We start from the raw sequence: 21741 nt of genomic DNA, 5'->3' as shown, positions 1-21741 counted from the left end.
CATCTGGATCTTGGACGTGGGTATAGTATATAATCTACATGGGGTAGTATATAGTCTCAAGTACTTGAGCCATTATCTGCTGCTTTGCAGAAGCATTAGCAGGAAACTGGATCAGAAGTGGAGTAGTTGGGACTTGAACTAGGCTCTCTGATATGGAATGCTGGCATCCCAAGTGGTGGCTTAACTCACTGCCCCATAATGCCTGCCCTTCTTTTCTTAACCTTTTTGTCTAGTCTTAAACTTATGTGGCATAAAAGCATTACTTTGTGAACTTTAATACTTCTTATTCACAATTATTTCTTATTTGGATTAGTTAAATCTGAAGTGTAAATTAACAAAGCTTATCTTAGTCATCTTAGTAGTTTCTCTTCCTCAAAAAGAAGTTGATAGGCAATTTATGTAAAATTTTTAATTAAATTCATTTGTCCCACTTTTGACTACTTATCAGCCAATTTCAGAATATTGTTTCTTGATATAATCTTCATTTTGAACTTTAATGACTAACGTGTCACTTTTTTATTTGGAAAATATCATTTCTGGAATCTGTTATTATCATTTAGAAAACTTTGTAGCTACAGAATTTGCTGTTGGTTCCCCTAAAGTCAAACCTTTATGATTAGTTTTGAGCAAAATTAATCAGAATTAATGTGAATTTGGCCCAAGACAGACTGAAACCAGTGTTTTACAGTCTTAAAAATGGTTGAAGACTATTTGGCCTAGTAGTAAAAATGCTGTTTAGTATTCCTGCATCTCATATCTAGCTGACGGGGTTCAAGTACCAGCTCTGCTCCTGATTCGGGCTTCCTGCTAATGTGCACCTTAGGAGGCCATTGGTGATGGCGTAAGTACTTGGGTCCTTTCCACCCATGTGGTAGACTTTGACTGAGTCCCTTGCTCCTAGCTTTGACCTGGCCTAGTCACAGCTGTTGTAGTCATTTGGAGAGTGAACTACCAGATGGGAGATCTCTCTCTGCTTTTCAAATAAGATAAGATAGATAAGATAGGACAGGAAACAGACGAGTACCAATACAACAAATCTTCCATTCACTTGTAACAAGTATTTTTTAATTTTTAAAATGGGACTATCTTTTTCATAAATGTTCAGATTTTTGCAGGTTTTTCTGTTTGGTTGTTTGTACATTTAATTATTGACTGTGGTAGTTCTTTATATATTTTGGATGTAAGCCTTTTTTCCCCTTGGTTGTACATAATTATTACAAGAGATCTTGTTTCTTTTGGTAGCTTGCTTTTTCACTGTTTATGGTGGTTTTTGATAAATAAGTTCCTAATTTTATTTACTCTTACTTTTTTTTTCAAAATAACATTTACTTATTTGAAGAGAGGGCGGGGGAGAGAGAGAGAGAGAGATCAAACACTATCCTCTGGTTCACTTCCAAATGTCTGCAACAGCTGGGACTGGAGCAGGCTGAAGCTGGGAGCCAAGAACTTAGTCTAAGCCTCCCACATGGGTTGCAGGGACCCAGCTAGTTGAGCTATCTAGTGCTGCCTCCCAGGGTATGTGTTAGCAGTCAGCTAGAATCCATAGTGGAAGCAGGACTTGATCCTAGGCATTCTGATATGGAATGTGGGTGTCCCAAGTAGAGTCTTAACTAGTGTACCAAGTGCTGGTCCCCAGGTTCTTAATTTTACTTTATTTTTAATGTTTAAAAAATATTTACTTATTTATTTGAAAGGCAGAGCTACAGAGAGGTAGAGGCAGAGAGAAAGAAAAGAGGGGTCTTCCATCTGCTGGTTCACAGTGGCCACAATGGCCTGAGCTGGGCTGGTCCAATCTGAAGTCAGGAGCCAGGAGCTTCCTCTGGGTCTCCCATGTAGCTGCAGGGGCCCAAGCACTTGAGGCATCTTCTGCTGCTTTCCCAGGCCACAGCAGAGAGCTGGATCAGAAGTGGAGCAGCCAGGACTCTAACTGGCACCCCCCATATGGGATGCTGGCACTGCAGGAGATTGACCTAACTCAATGATTTTTAATTTTGATTTCTCTCAAGTAAGATCATAAGATAAGGTCTGAGTAGATAACAGTGGAAACTATATTTTGTTATACTTGTTTTAAAAAAAAGATTTATTTGAAAGTCAGAGAGAGATAGAGAGAGAGAGAACTTCCAGCTGCTGGGTCCCTCCCTATATGGCCACAATGGCTAGGGCTGGGCAGGCTGAAGGCCGGAGCCAGCAGCTTCTTCCAGGTCACCCATATGAGTGCAGGTGCCCAAACACCTGGGCCATCTTTCACTGCCTTCCCAGGCACATTTGCCAGGAGCTGGACCAGAAGTCGAGCAGTGGGTAGCAAGGGCGTAAGCACTCCTGGGCTGCCTTTCCCAGACTAGCAGCAGGGAGCTGGATCGGAAGTGGAGCAGCTGGGTCTCAAACAAGTCCCCATATGGGGTGCCAGCATTAAAGGTGGCTTTACCCTCTATGCCCCAACACTGGGCCTGTTTTGCTTTTCTAAAGCTGAGAATAATTATAGCTTTTGTATTCATGATTAAACTACCCAGGTTAAATAAAATTTCAGTTATCTTTGCTGTTAACTGAAGTTGTATCCTTTCTCTGTTGGATCTGAGTTTGAGCAACTTCGATCTACAATAAGTCCTTTTTTTTTTTTTTTTTAGACTTTTTAAACTTTTTATTATTTATTTCAAATAGTTACAGAGAGAACGGTAGAGACAGAGAGAGAGTTCTTCTATTCGCTGGTGCAAGGGCCAGAGCTGCACCGATCCAAAGCCAGGAGCTTCTTCCGGGTCTCCCATATTTGTGCATGGGGCCCAAGGACTTGGGCCATCTTCTACTGCTTTCCCAGGCCATAGCAGAGAGCTGGATTGGAAGAGGAGCAGCCGGGACTAGAACTGGTGCCCATATGGGATGCTCGTGCTTCAGGCCAGGACTTTAACCCGCTGTATCATGATGCGGGCCCCTACAATAAATCTTTAATTTATCCTTTTTTGTTTTTCAAGTAAATTTTGTTTATTCATAAACATAACTTAGTTCACAAAGTTTTTTTTTTTTTTTTTTTTGTTTGTTTGTTTGTTTTACAGGCAGAGTGGATAATGAGAGAGAGAGAGAGAGAGAGAAAGGTCTTCCTTTTGCCGTTGGTTCACCCTCCAATGGCCGCCACGGCTGGTGCACTGCAGCCGGCATACCGCGCTGATCTGAAGGCAGGAGCCAGGTGCTTATCCTGGTCTCCCATGGGATGCAGGGCCCAAGCACTTGGGCCATCCTCCACTGCCTTCCCGGGCCATAGCAGAGAGTTGGCCTGGAAGAGGGGCAACCGGGAAAGAATCCGGCGCCCCGACTGGGACTAGAACCCGGTGTGCCAGTGCTGCTACTTGGAGGATTAGCCTATTGAGCCGTGGCGCCGGCCGTTCACAAAGTTTTTAAAAATTTTGTCTGCAGACTTTTAACATAAAGGCCTAAGAGTGACAAGCAGGTGTCGGGGGAATATATTAAAAACAAAAGTATCTTTGGTGATTAAAAAAAACTTGGAAACCTATTATTCTAATTATTTTACAGGGTTTTTCTAGTTGCAAAATATTACAAGTCAATGAAAAAGAGAATATTTGTAGCTTTGTTTCACTAAGTGTTGAATAGGGTCATCTGGGCAAAGACCACAAAGATTGTGAGCAGGGACAGAAAACCTTTGGCTGACTAGAGTAGTGAGAGAAGGGAAGACTGCCAGTGTTAGCAAGGATTGATCAGAAGTGTCTGTTCATATGTGGGGAGAAAAATGGGAAAGAGGCAATTCTTGACAGAGTGACATAAGCAAAGATATGAAAACATGATAGTGCAAGTCATTTTTTAGAGACAGTAAATGCATCAGTTTAGTATTAAAAGATGATGAGAAAGTAGTTTGAGGCTAATGTATGAAGGCCTTTAAAGATAAAACTGGGTGCTGGTGTTGTGGCCTATGGGTTAAGCTACTGCCTGCAGCGCCAGAATCCCATATGAGTGCTGGTTTGAGTATTGGCTGCTCCACTTCCAATCCAGCTGCCCGCTAATGCACCTGGGAAAGCAGTGGAGGATGGCCCAAGTGTCTGGGCCCCTGCACCCATGTGGGAGATCTGGAAGAAGCTCCTGGCTCCTGGCTCCTGGCTTCAGATCCGCCCAGCTCTGGCCATTGCGGCCATTTAGGGAGTGAACCATCGGTTGGAAGACACTTTCTCTTTGTGTGTGTTTGTGTGTGTCTAACCCTACCTTTCAAATAAATAAAATCTTTAAAAAAAACATAAAAACTTAACGCCTTGGGAAAAGTTAACAGCTGCAAGTGTGATGGTGCCATGAAGATTCCAGTTCTGTGAAATGACTATTGACTTGCTTGAGGATGTCCTGTATTTTCAAGTATAAAGAGTGATGTCTGGTGCTTGAAGGTATTAACTTTTTTTAAGGTATTTAAGCGATAATCAGAGAGAGATTGTAGTGATAGACAACCAAGCGGGAACCTCATTTTATTAAAGTTTTTAAACAATACCTTACAAAATTTTGTGTGTGAATGAATTCTCAGTAAATCCCAAACAGCTTCTCTCAGTGCTAAAAACTGGCTGATAAGTGCCGTTGAATTCTTTGTAAACCTAACAAAACTTAACAGAATTTCTCATTCTGGGAAAGAAATGATTTTCTCTATGTAATTTCTTTAGAAAACTGCTTGAGAATAGTTCATTATTATGTGTAACAGTGGTCAGAAATATTTCTCTCCATGGTACAAAACAATGACTCAACCAAAACCTAGGAATGTAATCAAAATGCACCCATACTATTAGGTACAAGTTCAGACAGTCCCTGTTTGCCTTCCTTTTTATTACTCCTTCTTACCCCATTGTGGTTTAGCCTGACTAATCTATTTGCAACACATCAACATTCTGCAGAAGTTTTGTAGTTTCTATTTGAAGGGAACAAACTGGAGGGCTGTGGAAATTTCAGATTTCATCTCAGATAGTATTTGTTAGTAGTGTGTGTGTGTGTTTGTGTATTCTTAAACAACAATCCTTTTTTAAAAAGTTAGTGTCATTTGAGAGGGAGGAGAGACAGCCAGAGAGAGGGAGGGAGAGTGAGAAAGGGTGCTCCCACCTGCTAGTTCACTCCCCAAATGTCCCCATCAGCCAGGACTAGGGTGGTTTGAAGTTGGGAGCTGGGAAGTCAGTCCAGTTCTCCCACATGAATGACAGGGATCCAATCACTTGAGTCATCACCAGGAAGTACATTATTAGGAAGCTGTAGTCAGGAGCCAGGGCCAGGAGCACCTGGGAGGTTTTATTTATTTATTTATTTATTTGAGTGGCAAAGTTATAGACAGAGAGAGGGAGAGACAGAGAGGTCAGTCTTCCATCCACTGGTTCACTCCCGAAATGGCTGCAACAGCTGGAGCTGGGCCAATCTGAAGGCAAGAGCCAGGGGCTTCTTCTGGGTCTCCCATGCAGGTGTTGGGACCAAGAACTCTGGATATCTTCCACTGCCTTCCCTGGCCACCAACAGAGAGGAGCAGCTGGGACACAAACCAGTGCTGCAAGTGGAAGCTTAATCCACTAAGCCACAGCGACAGCCCCCCTGTAATGTCATTTAAATGAAGCGAGGAATGAAGGCTTCCTCTAGAGGAACAGCCTTTAAATGCAGAAAAGGGAGCAGACGTTTAGCCCAGTTAAAATGCCGGTTAAAGACATCGCTGCCTGATATCTGAGTACCTGGGTTTAGCACCTGGCTTTGGCTTCTGGCTCCAGCTTTCTGCTAATGTAGACCTGTGTGGCAATGATCATAGCTCCAGTAATTGGGTCCTTGCTATATGTGGGAGACCCAGATTGAGTCCCGAGTTCCTGGCTTTGGCATGGCCCAATCCTGGCCATTTTGGGCAGTTGGGGAGTGAACGCCACTGGATAAAAGCTCGCTCTCTCGTTCTCTCTCTGCCTCTCAAGTTTAAAAAAAATCAAAGAAGAAATTAAAGAGGACAGTGGCCTTGGGGACAGGGAATGGAGTGTGCTTGGCATATAATTTAATATGTCAGCAGAGAAGAGTTCCACAGTAAGCTGGAACAGCCCTGCTGATGTAATGGGTATAGTCTGAGGGAACGGAAAAAAGATCGTTTAGCAGAAGGAAAAAAAAAAAGATTGTAGTATCCTTAGAAGGCCTTGAATTGCTCAGGTGAACACAACAACCTAGTTTTCTTGTCTCTGGCTTAGCAGTTTTCTCCATGTCTGGAGTAACTGTCAAAGTTTTCACTCCAGGTAGGAAAGGTTTTGCTTACCTGACAACCCCACCCATCCTTTTGCCATGTTTTGCAGTTTCTATGATCTTTGTCACTGTGTAGCTGCATCAACCTCCATGGGGGATGAACAGATGTTGTCATTTGTGTTATTTTAACTAATCAAAATATATTTCCCACACAATACATCATCATTACAAGGACTTTAGTGGTATAGTTGTGTGAGATTGGTAAGTGATCTCGAGGTTTAACAAAAAGAAGAATGGTACAATGTCAGCATAAAACAAAGTAGTTGTATGAAATTTTTTTTAAGTAGTTGAGTACCCAGTAAGTCAATTGTAAGGTATGTTGGTTTGGTCTATTTGTTATAGGATACTAATAAAGTGTTCTTTGACCCATTGAGCAATTGTGACGTTCGTGGTATTTATGAAATGGTTAACGTTTGGAGCAATTATTGACTGTGCATCATAGTTTCTTAAAAATGCAAACTGTACCTTTATCTTCCTACATTTAGTTGGTCTAATTTTGGAATAATTTTTTTCTGGGTTGCTTTGTGTACTTTGTGTACTTACAGACTCATACAATGAATGCTTCAAGAAAGTAATGTTACCAAATATAAGGCTATTTGTGATTTAGTCGTCTGATTTACAGTCCACAACTGTGATGAGTCTTCAAAAAAGTTTGTGGAAAATATTACTATGAAAAAACTATGCATGAATTTCAAAAATTTTTTATACTAAAGTAAACTTACCTCTTAATTCTATTTTTCTATGAAATTTTTTTTTAGATTTATTTATTTATTAGAGAGATCTTCCATCTGCTGGCTCACTTCCCAAATGGCCATAACAGCTGGGGCTGGGCCATGGTAAAGCCAAGATCCAAGAGCATCATCTGCAGGTCCCCTCATGGGTGCAGGTGGCCCAAGTACTTGAGCCATCTACTACTGCTTTCGCAAGCATGTTAGTAGGGAACTGGATCAGAAGTGGAGCGTCTGGGACTCAACTGATGATGTGCCAGCATTGCAAGCAGCAGCTTAACTCACTGTGCCACAGTGCTGGCCCCTTTCCATGAGCTTTTCAAGTACCCTGTGTTTTCTGGATTGAATTTTTCATTTAGTTAACCAAAATGTTTTCTTTTATTTTTGTAAAAAAATTTTATTTATTAATTTGAAAGTCACAGATACAAGAGACAGAGAGAGATGCTTCTTCTCACTCCCAAATGCCTGCAGCAACTAGGGTTGGGTTAGGCCAAAGCCAGAGGACTAGAAGGAAACTCAATTTGGGTCTCCCGTGTGGGGGTGTCAGGAACCCAGGTATTTGAACCATTATCTGCTGCCTCCATGATGTGAATTAGCAGGAAGCTGAATTGGGAACATGGAGCCACACTTCCAGCCTAGGCACTCTAATATGGGATATGGGTATCCAAAGAAGTGGCTTAACTGCTGTGCCAAATGCCTCCCCAATTATTCAAGTACCCTTTTAATTTTCTGTCTTTTTTTTTTTTTTTTTTTCCCATTTAAGAGGTAGAGTTACAGACAATGAGAGGGAGAGACAGAGAGAAAGGTCTTCCTTCCGTTGGTTCACTCCCCAAGTGGCCACAGTGGCCAGAGCTGTGCCTATCAAAGCCAGGAGCCAGGTGCTTCCTCCTGGTCTCCCATGAGGGTGCAGGGGCCCAAGCACTTGGACTATCTTCTACTGCTTTCCCAGGCCACAGCAGAGAGCTGGATCTGAAGAGGAGCAGCCAGAACTAGAACTGGCGCCCATATGGGATGCCGGCGCCGCAGGTATAGGATCAACCTACTGTGCCACAGCACTGGCCCCTATCTGTCTTAACTATGTAGAATTAAATCCTTTCCCAATATGATTTTGAAGTGTTTTCAGTTTGAGAAAGAAACAACATTGTCATTCTCTGTAGGGAAAACTTTTAATCAAATATATAGATAGTATCTTATGTGCTTGATTGAATTTTGGTTTTGACTTCTTTATATGGGAATTTAAGTTTTTTTTCTTGTAGTTTAGAAGTTTCCCCTTTTCTGTTTTTTTCTCCTTTGCTTTTATATTAACAAATTTGTGAGCTTGGGAACTTTTAATAGAAAGAGTATAGAGTTTGGTAATAGAAAGTCTTAGGTTCAAATTCTAGCTTGATGTTGGCTGAATTACTTAATGTTTAGGTTCCTCAGTTGCAGATGGGATTTTTGGGGGGGATTAAATCAGAATAAAAGTACTTTGCATAACATAAATATTAGTTTATTTTTCTGTAGCAATCATTTATGCTTGAGAGCCAAATTACCTACTTGTTTTGGAATAAATCAAGATTTTATGGCTCTATTTCAGAAATTTTCTTCAAAATTAGTCTTTTTATCACATTTCCCTCTCTTTTAATTTTTAACACTAAGTTTTCTATTTGCCAAATATCTTTCTATTTTATTTTCCAAAAGTGATGTTTTCAGGTACTGAAGTGTATCAAAAGGAACGCAGTATGCATTATTTAAGTGAAGAAAGTTGAACAACTTTACAGTGCAGTAAACTTACATTCTAAACTCTTAGAGTTTACCTAATGTCAGATTTCTAAGTCTAAATCAGAGTTATTATGTACTGTAGCATGATTGTTAGCCCCTGGAGTGGGCAGCTGTGAAGATGTAATGGAAGGGCTAGCGCTGTGGCATATCGGGTAAGGCCACCGCCTGCAGTGCTGGCGTACTGTATGGGCACCGGTTTGAGTCCTGGCTGCTCCACTTCCGATCCAGCTCTCTGCTATGGCCTGGGAAAGCAGTGGAGGATGGCCTAGGTCCTTGGGCCCCTGCACCCGCGTCGGGGACCCAGAGGAGGCTCCTGGCTCCTGGCTTCGGATCAGCATAGCTCCAGCTGTTGTGGCCATTTGGGGAGTGAACCAGAAGATGGAAGACCTTTCTCGCTGTCTCTCTCTCTCTCTCTTTCTCTCTCTCTAACTTTGCCTTCAAATAAATAAGTAAATCCTTTTTTTGAAAAAAAAAAAAATATCTGGCATTATTGAGGATAACTATGTTAGAAAATTTATAAGAAAATTGAAAACTAGAAATTTGTGAACCACCTTGGAAAAAGCATTCTATGTGATTTTACATATATATGTTAAATTCCTTATAAGCACAAATTCCTAAGAGATACTGTCAGAATACATTAGAGAAAGCAAGCATAGCTTATTCAGTTTACATATAATCTTAAGTATGTAGATAGGTTGTTGGAGGTATTCTTTGAAATAGTGTAGAGTCATATCTGTCAGGAGTGGTCTAGGTGTGACTTATCTTAAGAATAGGAGCAGATCTGTCAAAATTATTTAACTTTGTGGCTCAATCCCTACATCATAATGTTTTTAGGTAGGAAAGAGGTACAGTTGAAAGATTGTGTCATATTTATCTCAGATTTATTTCAAGTTGCTGTTTCTGGAGGTTTCCTTCTTTCCTGTATTTCTCATCTTTTCTGTTTTCTTGAGAAGATCTCACTTCATTTTCCTTGTATATTTTCACATACAAGCATAGTTCTTGTATTTCTGTGAAATGATACTTCACCTAATATGCACTGTGTTTCTTTGAGGAAATAGTAACTTCATGGTATTTCAAGGTCATTGAAAAATAAGACTGGAACATAGGATTTTTTTTTCAAAGTTTAATCCACATAAAGTTTAATCAGGTTAATGAAAATATCAAAATTTTTCACTTAGTGTATGGCAGCAGAAATTAAATTTTTGTTATAAGTAATACAGTATTTGGTGTTTCCATTATTGACAAACTATGCTGCAGAAAGAGTGATCACATTAAATCTTAATTCATCAGGGTCACGTTCCGTAAACTTCTTGCAAACTTCTATGGCATCCTCTAATAAACTTTCATCACTAGTTTTTCCATGGTTAATTGGAAATGGTTTCCGCCCATCTAATTCATAGAGATGCCCATCTACATGAACTAATGCAATAAAATGAAGATCTACTTTTTCATCTATATTTGGTGCCTCAGTCTGACCTTCGTGGGCACTGGTCTCATGAGTCACTTGAATGGCGTCATAGTTCTCCAAGTACTTGGCTCATTCTTCAGGGCTCATTGACACAGACTCTTCCAGGAATTTTTTTCAAGGTTGATCCAGATTCAAAGTGCATCTTGTCTTTATTGTTCGCAATAGCACATGGATCAATCCGATTGTTCCACAGGCATTGCTGATTGTTTGCTTCATGAAATATACTGATGATGTCACATCCTGTCCCTGAGATTTTATTTTTTCCTCTTCTTCTGTTCTGAATATTTCATACTTTTCTGTAATAGGGAAGAGAAGTAACACTGCACAAACTGGTCTTGGTACCATGCTAAGAAGTTCAGGATCCATTCCATATACATCAACAAACTGCCAGTTAGGATGCAGACCTAATTTCTTGAGAAACTGGTTGGTGACCTCTGGATTAGCCTCCAGCGGCAGTCAGCGCTGACCCTCCATGATTGCTCTGCCCGGCCTCTCTCCAGCTCTCATAGGATTTTTTTAAAACCAGCCTAATTAACAGTAAATTTTCATGTGACAACAATGGTAGTCACTTTCATCTTATCTTTTTTTCCTCAGAAACCTGAGCTATTTATTTGGATAGTTATATATTTTTTAAAAAGGATATCTTTAATTCAAAACATACTTTATTATGTAGCTTGGCCAGACTACAGTTCCCGGGGCTTCCACTATTGGCTAATGATGGTTAGTGTGTGGAGGATGGCGTGCCTTACAGCTGGGCTGTGGCATAGCTGCCATTGTGCAGATTTCCACTTTTAAAGAATTTGCTGAGTGGAACTGGCATCTCCCTGAGTTGAGCAGAAAAGCCTCTATGGTGAGGATTAATAACTAGCTATAGGGTGCCAGTGTTAAGCCTCACTGGTGACACCAGCATCCCATGTGGGTGCCAGTTCATATCTCAGCTGCTCCACTTGCAATCCAGCTCTTTGCTAATGTGCCTGGAAGAGCAGCTGAAGATTTCCCAAGTCCTTGGGCTCCTGCACCCGTGTGGGAGGCTGGGTGGTGTTCCTGGCTCCTGGCTTTGGCCTGGCTCAGCCTCAGCCTCAGCCTCAGCCATTGCAGTCATCTGGGGAGTAAACCAACAGATGGAAGATTCTGCTGCCCCTCACCCTCAACTCTGCCTTTCAAGTGAATAAGTACCTTAAAAAAACAAAACAAAACAAAACTAGGTATAGTTTTTGAAGTGTATTTAGATTTCTTATTTTTATTTATGAGAGAGGGAGAGAGAGAGAGAATAAGAGAGAGGTACAGACAGACCAAGAGAGCAGAGCACTCCCATCCACTTGTTCACAATAACCAAGGCCCAAAGGCTCACAATAACCAGGGCTAACCTGGGTTGAAACTGGGAGCCGGGAACTCAACCATGAAGGTGTCAGGAACCTAATCACTTAAGCCATCACCGCTGCCTCTTAGGACATGCATTATTGGGATTCAAAAGCTAGAGCTGAGTATGGAACCTAAGTACTCCAGTATAGAACAGGTGTATGTGTGTGTGTGTGTGTGTGTGTGTGTGTTTAAATTTTTGACAGGCAAAGTGGACAGTGAGAGAGACAGAGAGAAAGGTCTTCCTTTGCCGTTGGTTCACCCTCCAATGGCCGTCGCGGCCGGCGCGCTGTGGCTGGTGCACCATGCTGATCCGATGGCAGGAGCCAGGTACTTATCCTGGTCTCCCATGGGGTGCAGGGCCCAAGCACTTAGGCCATCCTCCACTGCACTCCCTGGCCACAGCAGAGAGCTTCCCTGGAAGAGGGGCACCCCGACTGAACTAGAACCCGGTGTGCCGGCGCTGCAAGGCAGAGGATTAGCCTAGTGAGCCGCGGCGCCGGCCAGGTGTGTGTTTTAAGAATTTATTTTGGCCGGCGCCGCGGCTCACTAGGCTAATCCTCTGCCTTGCAGCGCCAGCACACCGGGTTCTAGTCCCGGTCAGGGTGCTGGATTCTGTCCCGGTTGCCCCTCTTCCAGGCCAGCCCTCTGCTGTGGCCTGAGAGTGCAGTGGAGGATGGCCCAAGTGCTTGGGCCCTGCACCCCATGGGAGACCAGGAGAAGTACCTGGCTCCTGCCATCGGATCAGCCGGCTGCAGCAGCCATTGGAGGGTGAACCAACGGCAAAGGAAGACCTTTCTCTCTGTCTCTCTCTCTCACTGTCCACTCTGCCTGTCAAAAAAAAAAAAAAAAAAAAATAAAGAAAGAAAGAATTTATTTTATTTAAAGGGCAGTGTTACAGAGAAGAGATTGGGGAGGGGAGTGGAGGAACAAGAGGCAGGGGGAGAGAAAGAGAGAGAGAGAGAGAGGTATTTTATTCTTTCATCCGTTGGTTCACTCCACAAATGAATGGCTGCAATGGCTGGGGCTGGCCCTTGTCAAAACCAGGAGCCTGAAACTCCATTCAGTTTTCCCAAATGGGTGTCAGGGGCCCAGGATAGGACTCTCTGCTCATTTGGGATGCTGATGTTGTAGGCAATGACTTAACCCACTGTGCTACAACACTGGCCCCAAAACACAGGTGTCTTAACAAGTATTTTAACTGCTAGGCTAAATGCCTATCCCTGAAGTGGATTTTCATTAAAAAAAAAAAAGTACTTATTTAATTTTTATTTTGAAAGGCAGAGAAACAGAGGTTGGTCTTCTACCCACTGCTTCACTCCCTAAATGCTCACAGCTTCCAGGACTGGTATAGACCAAAGCCAGGAGCCTGTAACTCAATCCAGGTCTCCCATGTGGGTGGCAGGGACCAAAGCAAGCACCGGATCCAACATCTACTGCCTCCCAGGGTCTACATTAGCAGGAAGCTGGAGTTAAGAGCTGGATCCCAGAAACTGAACCTAGGTACTCTGAAGTGGGATGTGGGCATTTTAGCTGCTAGGCTAAATGCACACTCCTGGTTTCTCTTTTTCAGCAGTATTTGTTAAAGTATGGTTTTCAGCAGTGCTCTACATCTAAAATGAGGACCAATCTGTACTCCTCACTTCTTTTGATTTAATAAATAATGTGCTTCGACTTTAAATTCTTGACTTGAATTGTTTCTTTTTTTATATGTGAAATTTTTTTAAAGAATTATTTTATTTATTTGAAATGCAGAGTTACAGAGAGAGAGGTCTTCCAGTCCGCTGGTTCACTCTCCAAATGACTGCAACAGCCAGAGCTTTGCTGATCCGAAGCCAGGAGCCAGGAGTTTCTTCTTGGTCTCCCACGCAGGTGCATGGACTCAAGGAGTTGGGCCATCTTCTGCTGCTTTCCCAGGCCATAGCAGAGAGCTGGATCGGTAGTGGAGTAGTCAGTACTTGGACCAGTGTCCATATGGGATTGCCAGCATTGCAAGCTGGGGCTTTCACCCATTGCGAAACAACACCGGCCCCTTGTATGTGAATTTAGGAGCTTCTGTGAAATTGAGTCTACCTAAAGCAAATAGAATAGTTAACAGCAGCAAAATTGAAAAAACTTTTTACTGTGTGCCTGGCATTTCATTGAATATATTATTTAATTCAGAGAACAACTCTGTGAACTGCTTTTAGCTCATGGTTTTTTTACCTTCATTTTATATTAGAAGAAATTGTTCATAGAGATGTTAAACACATTACCCAAAATGCAAAAGTAGTTAGTAGCAGAGCTTGAATTCCAAACCAGATCTGCCCTGAGTTGAGCCTTTCTTTTATGTTTTTATGTTCACTAAAGATTCCTTGAACAGAAATGATTGTTGGGTACATGTAGCTTGGTTAATTCCATATAAATCTTGTCTGTTTCTAAATAGTCATAACCTAATAATTTTTTAAAAGATTTATTTATTTTTATTTGAAAGCCAGAGTTACACAGAGAGAGGAGAGGCAGAGAAAAAGGTCTTCCATCTGCTGGTTCACTCCCCAGATGTCCACAACGGCCAGACTCTGCTGATCCGAAGCCAGGAACCAGGAGCTTCTTCCGGATCTCACACTGGTGCAGGGACCCAAAGACTTGGGCTACCTTCTACTGCTTTCCCAGCCCATAGCAGAGAGCTGGATCAGAAGTGGAGCAGCCGGGTCTCGAACCAGCGCCCATATGGGATGCCAGCGCTTAAGGCCAGGGCGTTAACCCAGTGTGCCACAGCGCTGGCTCCTAGAATCTGATAAACTTAATGTGAATTTCTCATTATAAGAGACTAAATGTAGCAAAAATTAGTATTATAAGAAAGAGAATGTTACTGTGGTAGGCAGACCACTCTCTTGCCTACCTCAATTTTTTTTGTTGTTTTTTAAAATTTTTTATTTTTACTATTTTGACAGGCAGAGTTAGTGAGAGAGACAGAGAGAAAGGTCTTCCTTCCGTTGGGTCACTCCCCAAATGGCCACTACGGCCGGTGCGCTGCACCGATCCAAAGCCAGGAGCCAGGTGCTTTCTCCTGGTCTCCCATGCGGGTGCAGGTTCCAAGCACTTGGGCCATCCTCCGCTGCCCTGCCGGGCCACAGCAGAGAGCTGGACTGGACGAGGAGCAACCGGAACTAGAACCCGGCGCCCATATGGGATGCCAGTACCACAGGTGGAGGATTAACCAAGTAAGCCAAGGCGCCGGACCTTGTTGTTGATGTTATTGGTTGTTGCTCTAGCAATTACAAAGGCTGCATTTACTCAACATGTCATATATGCTTATGGTAGAACACTGACTGCTTTTCCTGTTGGCAAATCTGTACTTAACCAATACTGGCTACCTATAAGGAATGTAAGCATGTAGAATTTTTTTTAAAACATTTATTTATTTGAAAGTCAGAGTTACACAGAGAGAGAAGGAAAGGTAGAGAGAGACAGAGAGAGGTCTTCCATCCGCTGGTTCACTCCCTAATTGGCTGCAACGGCCGGAGCTGGGCTGACCCGAAACCAGGAGCCAGGAGCCTCTTCCAGGTCTCTCACGTGGCTGCAGGGGCCCAAGGACTTGGGCCATCTTCTACTGCTTTCCCAGGCCATAGCAGAGAGCTGGATAGGAAGTAGAGCAGTCAGTACTTGAACTGGTGCCCATATGGGATGTCACTGCAGGTGGCAGCTTTACCTGCTACGCTACAGTGCCAGCCCCGCACGTTGAATTTTAGAGCAGGAGAAACACAACTTCCACCTCATTTCACAGTAGAGTTCACTTAAGGATAGTCTTTTTGGTGACAGTAACTTACTTTCTGCTTGTTAATTCTGATACTTGCATAATGCTAACTGGTAGATATTGTCAGATGACAAGCCTTCCTCCTACGTGTTCTCCATGAAAGAACTGCTAGTGACAAGCATTTCATTATATTGAGATTTCTGCTTGATACTGTTATAGGTTAAAGTATGTTTCTTATGAAGCTAATATTGTGAAATGTTCTTTTTTTCTTCTTCCAGAATATGCATTTTTTTTCTTGGTAATGGGCTAGATGTAGGCATATTATATAGAAGGAGATGCTGTAGCCCATATGGACACTAGTGAAAGTAATTTAAACAGAAAAATAGATTCTGCTTTTATTGGGAAAATGATCTAAGATGGATACTTTTTTTTTTTTTTGTGAGAGAGGAAAGAATAATACGTTATCCCAATATTTGCAGTTTACAGTCAGTTGGAATCTAGAAGCTTTCTAGATGTTACTATAATGCTTAAAAGACAGGCTTTATAAAAGTCAGGAAAGGACTTAGAGTTGATACAAAGATGAGTTTGAAAAAGCATGGCAAGTTCGGGGAACTGTAGATGGTTTCTGAAGGCAAGAGCACAATGGTGGTGTGAGGAAGGGGCAGGGAATAGGAAAGAATAGGTTAGTAGAGACCAGACAATGAGGGTACTTTGTATTTAATGCTAAGGAGTTTGGATTTCTTCCTGTTGCCAAAGGGAAAACTTCTAATAGTTTTAGAATCGGCTTTTCTATTATTGGTTCATGTGACAAAATTGAGGATACATGGAAGGTAGTGAAACTTGTATTTATCAGGAGACTTACTCATTATCAGGAGTCTGTTAGAATCATTAAAGAAACAGGGGCTGGCGCTGTGGTGTAGCAGGCTAAGCTGCTGCCTGCAGCACAGGCATCCTGCACCAGTTTGAGTTCTGGCTGCTCACCTTCTGATCCAGCTCTCTGCTAATGCACCTGGGAAAGCAGTGGAAGGTGGCCCAAGTGCTTGGGCCCTTGCACCCACTTGGATGACCTGGAAGAAGCTCCTGGCTTCAGCCTGGTTCAGCCCAGCTGTTGGGGCCATTTGGGGAGTGAACCAGTAGATGGAAGATTCTCTGTCTGTCTCTCTCTCCCTCTTTCTCTCTGTAACTCTGCCTTTGAAATAAATAAAAAACCGAAGTCTTTAAAAAAAGGAGAAATAATGACCTGAATTATGTACATAAATATGCATAAAAAGATGAACTTCATTCATTCAGTTGAGAAATGTTTATTAAGTTCATATTATGTATCAAGCACAGAATTATGCCTTCTGTGGCTGAGGTGAACGTGATATATTTACTACCTTCGGGAGTGTACAGTCTAGTAGGAGGTTGAAGAAGTAACAGGCAATTAGAATTGCTGAATACTATAACAGGACATTTATGACAACATACAGGCTTTAGTGTAGTGTTAGGGGGTAGGAGAGCCTTTTTAGGAAGGCCTAAGTAGAAATCAGCCATGTAAAGCTGTGCAGTATAGAGGGGTGGGGTTCGGGAAGTATGAGGAAATAAGTATCTGAAAATGGGTAGATGAGATGAAAGAAAAACCATGGCTCATTTAGGGAATTACATGGCTGGGTAGTGGAGAGCAAGAAGTGGATTTGAAAGAAATGAGTTCAAAAGAATTAAACAGAATAACCTTATAAACCATGTAAAGGGTTTGGTTAAGAGAAAACGAACTGTTTTAATTTGGAGAGTATCATGATCAAAATTAAGCCTTCAGAAAAATCTTCTGGCTGCTATGTAGAGGATTGGGAGAGGAAGCAGAATAGAGTAGATAATAAAGGAGGAATCAGAGAGGCTGGGGATTTTTTTTTTGGAAGCAGAAGGAAGTGTTTATGTAAAAGCCTGGTCAGTTCTGTCAAATTTTGCTGGCAAGTCATTTTGATAAGGACCGGGAAATGTCTACTAATTTGGCATTAGTGGGTCACTTGGTGAACTTCCAGGAGAAAGTTTCAGTGGGATGGTAGGAGCAGAGGGCAGTTTCCATTGCATTGAGGAATAGTAGGTAAGGATGTAGCACTAACAAAGATTACTCTTTATAGAATCTTTGCTATGGGGAGGTCAAGAGCAATTGTGAAGATGGGAAGGAGGAGGTCAGTGATTGAAGATTCTAATGAGAATGAAGGGCTATCTGCTGATCTTCCTGAAGGGGAACAGTGAGGTGGGAAGAGAACTAACAGCGTTTAGACATTCATATGTCGTTTCTCAGACTGTTGTAGGACAAATATTATCGTTGTTGGAAACTGGGAAAAAATTGGTATAATTCAGAGGAAGAAAAAAGGGAGGTGATGGGGAAGGGAAGGCATAGAGAAAACAAATTGGTTAGTGGAACTTAGGGTGTCAAGTTCGGAATAGTTATAGATTATGACTAATTCAGCAATGGGGTTGACATAGCAAAGTGGACTAGAGGCAAATGTCCTTAGTAGTAAGGTCACAGTTATAGACTTGAAGTTGCCTAGAATGATGATTGTAACTTGGATGGAGAAGACAGAGCCAGATGCCACATTAGCCTTTATACATTGAAAGATAATCTGGGGGCTGGCTTTGTGGTGTACAGGTTAAGCCGCCATCTGCAGTGATGGCATCCCATATTGGGGACAGTTTGATTCCCAGCTGCTCTGCTTCCAATCCAGCTCCCTGCTAATGCACCTTGGATAACAGTGAAAGATGGCCCAAGTGCTTGGGCCCCTGCACCCACCCACTTGGGAGACCTGGAAGAAGCTCCTGGCTCCTGACTTCAGCCTGGGCCAGCTCGGGCTGTTGTGGCCATTTGGAGACCTCTTTTTCTCTCCCTCTCCCTGTAACTCTGCCTTTAGAATTAATAAAATAAACCTTTGAAAAAGAGACTTTGGTAGTCGTATAGTTGAGTAGCATGAAGTTCAGAGGAGAGAAGATTTCCTGTTGTTTCTCCCTACTTGAAGGTGGGAGAAAGAATTGTAGTCTCACCTTCTAGTTCCTGTCTGTGATGAGTATTTGCCAAGAAGTTGACCTCTGTTACTGAGAGGTTAATGAGCACTGTTTTTATAGATAGACTTCATCTGTGATTCTGTGTGGCAATCACTGTCAGTTCTTTTAATATGAATGCATTTGAACAACTGCTGCTAAGCAACCTGTTGTCATTTCTTAGTGCTACTATGATTTAGTGTCAATGACTAATGATCTCATTGGGCTACTTACCGCCTCTCCAGCTATGCTGGCATCAATAAGTATTTTAATAGTCTTTAAGAAACACATTCATTAAAACAAGTAATCATTTTGGAGCTGGGCTTGTTGATGTCTGAATGAATTGGACAAGTTAGAGAAATCTTGAACCTGAAAGCTTACTCTGTCTTTCAAGTTGGCTTGGGCAAGGTAACAAAAGGATGAATCAGTTGTAATGTAAGAGGATCTGATATTACTTTTATAAGATATATCACTTTAATATGATATTTTGTCATTAATGTTTTAGTAATCTAACAGCATTAAAGAGAGTTGATAGTCTCCCTATTTTATTATTTCTTGGCTCCATGACAGAACTATGCATTAAAATGCACTTAAGGTTTTAAAAGGGATATCTAAGAAAGTAGTTAAAATACAAACCCCAGATGGGTTTCTCTGGCTTATAAACTCTTAACAATAGCTAATTGCAGATAGATTTTTTTTATTATTCAAGGTATTGTGTCAGCTCTTCTGTGTATACCTTTTATATTGGAGCATAAATAATGGAGATATTATCTTACCCAGCATTAGGTTTGGGTACGTAGTTTCCAAGGTAGGAATACCAAATAGTGTTATTTCATGCTATACTTTCACTTTCCCCTTATATATAGACCTGCTGGAGTTTAGAGGTTGGATAAAATGGCTTTGAACTACATGTGACCAGATAGAAATTTTTACAAACAATGAAAAAAACCCACAATGATCTAATATACAGATCTAATAGTAGATATATTCCTTATATACTTATATGTGTCATTTAGAATTAAAGAATTGCCAATTATAATTATATTCTTGTGGTAGGCATTGCGTTTCAGTGGGTTAAGCTGCCCCATGGGGCACCTGCATCCCAAAGTGGAGTAAACTGGGATTAAGTCCTGCCTCCACTTCTGATCCAGCTTCTTGTTAATGCAAACCTTAGGAGGCAGCAGATGATGATGACTCAAGTATTTGAGTCCCTGCCACTCAGTAAGAGACCCATTTGGAGCTCTTGGCTCCTGGTTTTGGCCTTCCTGACACTGACTATTGCAGGCATTTAGGGAGTTGATGAAAGATCTTTCTCGCTTTCTTCTATGTTGCTCTGCCTTTCAAATAGAGAAGAATAAAAATTAACTTAAAATATTTAGATTCTTTTATTTGCCAAAATGACAAAACTTTATTTTTTTAAAAAGATTTATTTATGTATTTATTTGAAAGTCAGAGTTACACAAAGAGAGGAGAGGCAGAGAGAGAGAGAGGTCTTCTATCTGCTGGTTCACTCCCCAGATGGCTGCAATGGCTGGACCTCTTCCAGGTCTCCCACGCAGGTGCAGGGGCCCAAGGATTTGGGCCATCTTCTACTGCTTTCCCAGGCCATAGCAGAGAGCTGGATTGGAAGAGGAGCAGCCGGGACTCGAACCGGCGCCCACATGGGATGCTGGCGCTTCTGGCCAGGGCGTAAACCTGCTGCGCCACAGCGCCGGCCCCCAAAACTTTATTTAAAAAAAGTAGTGTTGCTTTTCAGTTGGAGGGACAAGGCAGACACAATTTAATGGAAAGTAATTATTTCTCAGCAGTCTGTCAACAGCCTGAGAAGTATATGCTGTTTGACTTAGCAATTTAAGAGTTTGTCTTACCGAAATAATGATAGGCTAAGACAGTATAGCCTCAAGAGTATTTATTGCAGCATCATTTGAAATAGGAGAAAAGAAATGAAGTAGCCTAAAAGTTTAACCTTGATTAATTTTAGATTGTGGAACACATTCATAATGTAGAAAACTAAAGATGTTGAAAGCTAAAGAGTTTGTGTTTGTAAGTGATAAAAATAATATTCCGTTTGGTGTTTGGAATATGTATGTATCCAGTTGGTTGTGTGGATAGGTATTTATATAGGGGGAAAGTATAGACGTATTCTAGGAGTTTAGGGGCAGATTTTGAGTAGGTGATCCGGGTGTACCTGGAAGAGGTTGGGCTGGTGATGGAGCTGAAGTTGAGGTGAAGCAAATTAAGCCAGGTGATGAAGATAGATTGCTTACTGAAATGCTTATGGGCGCATTCCGTGAGTGATAAGATTAGTGATTTTTTTTTCTTATCAGTATTTTCTAAATTTTCTGAAATAAAAATGTCTTAACATTTTAATTACAAAGTACTTAAACAAATACTACTAAAAGGTGATTGGGTTGCTCAACTTCCATTGAATTGCCAGAAGAGTTTGTGTTACAGACTTAGCAAGTAGGCTAATTGTCAATGATGTGATGATGAAAATGTTAATTATTTTCTTGTTTTGTACCCTTAACATGGACAATGTATTGGATTGTTGAGAGAACATTAAAGCAAGGTATGGACAGATGATTTGTGTTAGTAAAGTGAAATTGCAAGGTCATGGAAATTGCAACATTTTATTCAATTGCTTTTTTAGATCAACAATATATTTTGTTTAGTTTGCTTTCTTCTCTGCACTGAGAGCAGCTGTCCTGCTACTGCCCTTCGTACCCTGAAAATGTATGCCTGCTCCAGGTTCATCTCTACTCACAGTACCTACTGCTGCTAAGCTGACCACTACCTGCTGTGTGGTGTTCAAAAGACCAGAGACAGACAGATGAGCGCCTCAGCAGCTGACACCAAACCAGTGTCATTTCAAGGGACACTGACACAATAGCCAGATTCATCAGGGCTGGGGCTGGGGCTGCCATGGTTGGGCTGGAATTGGGACTGTATCTCATCATCGGTTATACTAGGAACTTTCTCGGAAGCAACAATTCTTTTTTTATTTTTATTTTTGACAGACAGAGTGGACAGTGAGAGAGAGAGGGAGAGAGAGAGAGAGAGAGAGAGAGAGAGAGAGAGAGAAAGGTCTTCCTTTTGCCGTTGGTTCACCCTCCAATGGCCGCCACGACCGGTGTGCTGCAGCCGGCGCACTGTGCTAATCTGATGGCAGGAGCCAGGTACTTCTCCTGGTCTCCCATGGGGTGCAGGGCCCAAGCACTTGGGCCATCCTCCACTGCACTCCCTGGCCACAGCAGAGAGCTGCCCTGGAAGAGGGGCAACCGGGACAGAATCCGGCGCCCCGACCAAACTAGAACCCGGTGTGCCGGCGCTGCTAGGTGGAGGAATAGCCTAGTGAGCCGCGGTGCCGGCCTGAAGCAACAACTCTTCTACGTGAAACGTGAATCTGGACTTTGCTGTCTCAGAGGCCATGGGGCTCTTTTCCC

At 42.0% G+C, this 21741-nt stretch overlaps 1 protein-coding gene and 1 pseudogene across 8 annotated transcripts in view; one reads left to right on the top strand and one right to left on the bottom strand.

Moving 5' to 3' along the window:
• The window catches only part of SIK3 (SIK family kinase 3), a 243407-nt gene that overhangs the window by 79522 nt on the left and 142144 nt on the right, over window positions 1-21741 (top strand). The window lies entirely within an intron of this gene.
• On the bottom strand, window positions 9826-10683 carry LOC103349271 (ubiquitin carboxyl-terminal hydrolase isozyme L3-like; annotated as a pseudogene).

The sequence above is a fragment of the Oryctolagus cuniculus genome, chromosome 1 (genome assembly GCF_051225735.1).
Source record: "Oryctolagus cuniculus isolate XC-2025 breed Fujian yellow rabbit chromosome 1, ASM5122573v1, whole genome shotgun sequence".
In the NCBI taxonomy this organism is placed as follows: Eukaryota; Metazoa; Chordata; class Mammalia; order Lagomorpha; family Leporidae; genus Oryctolagus; species Oryctolagus cuniculus.
This window is presented reverse-complemented; position numbering and strand designations above follow the sequence as displayed.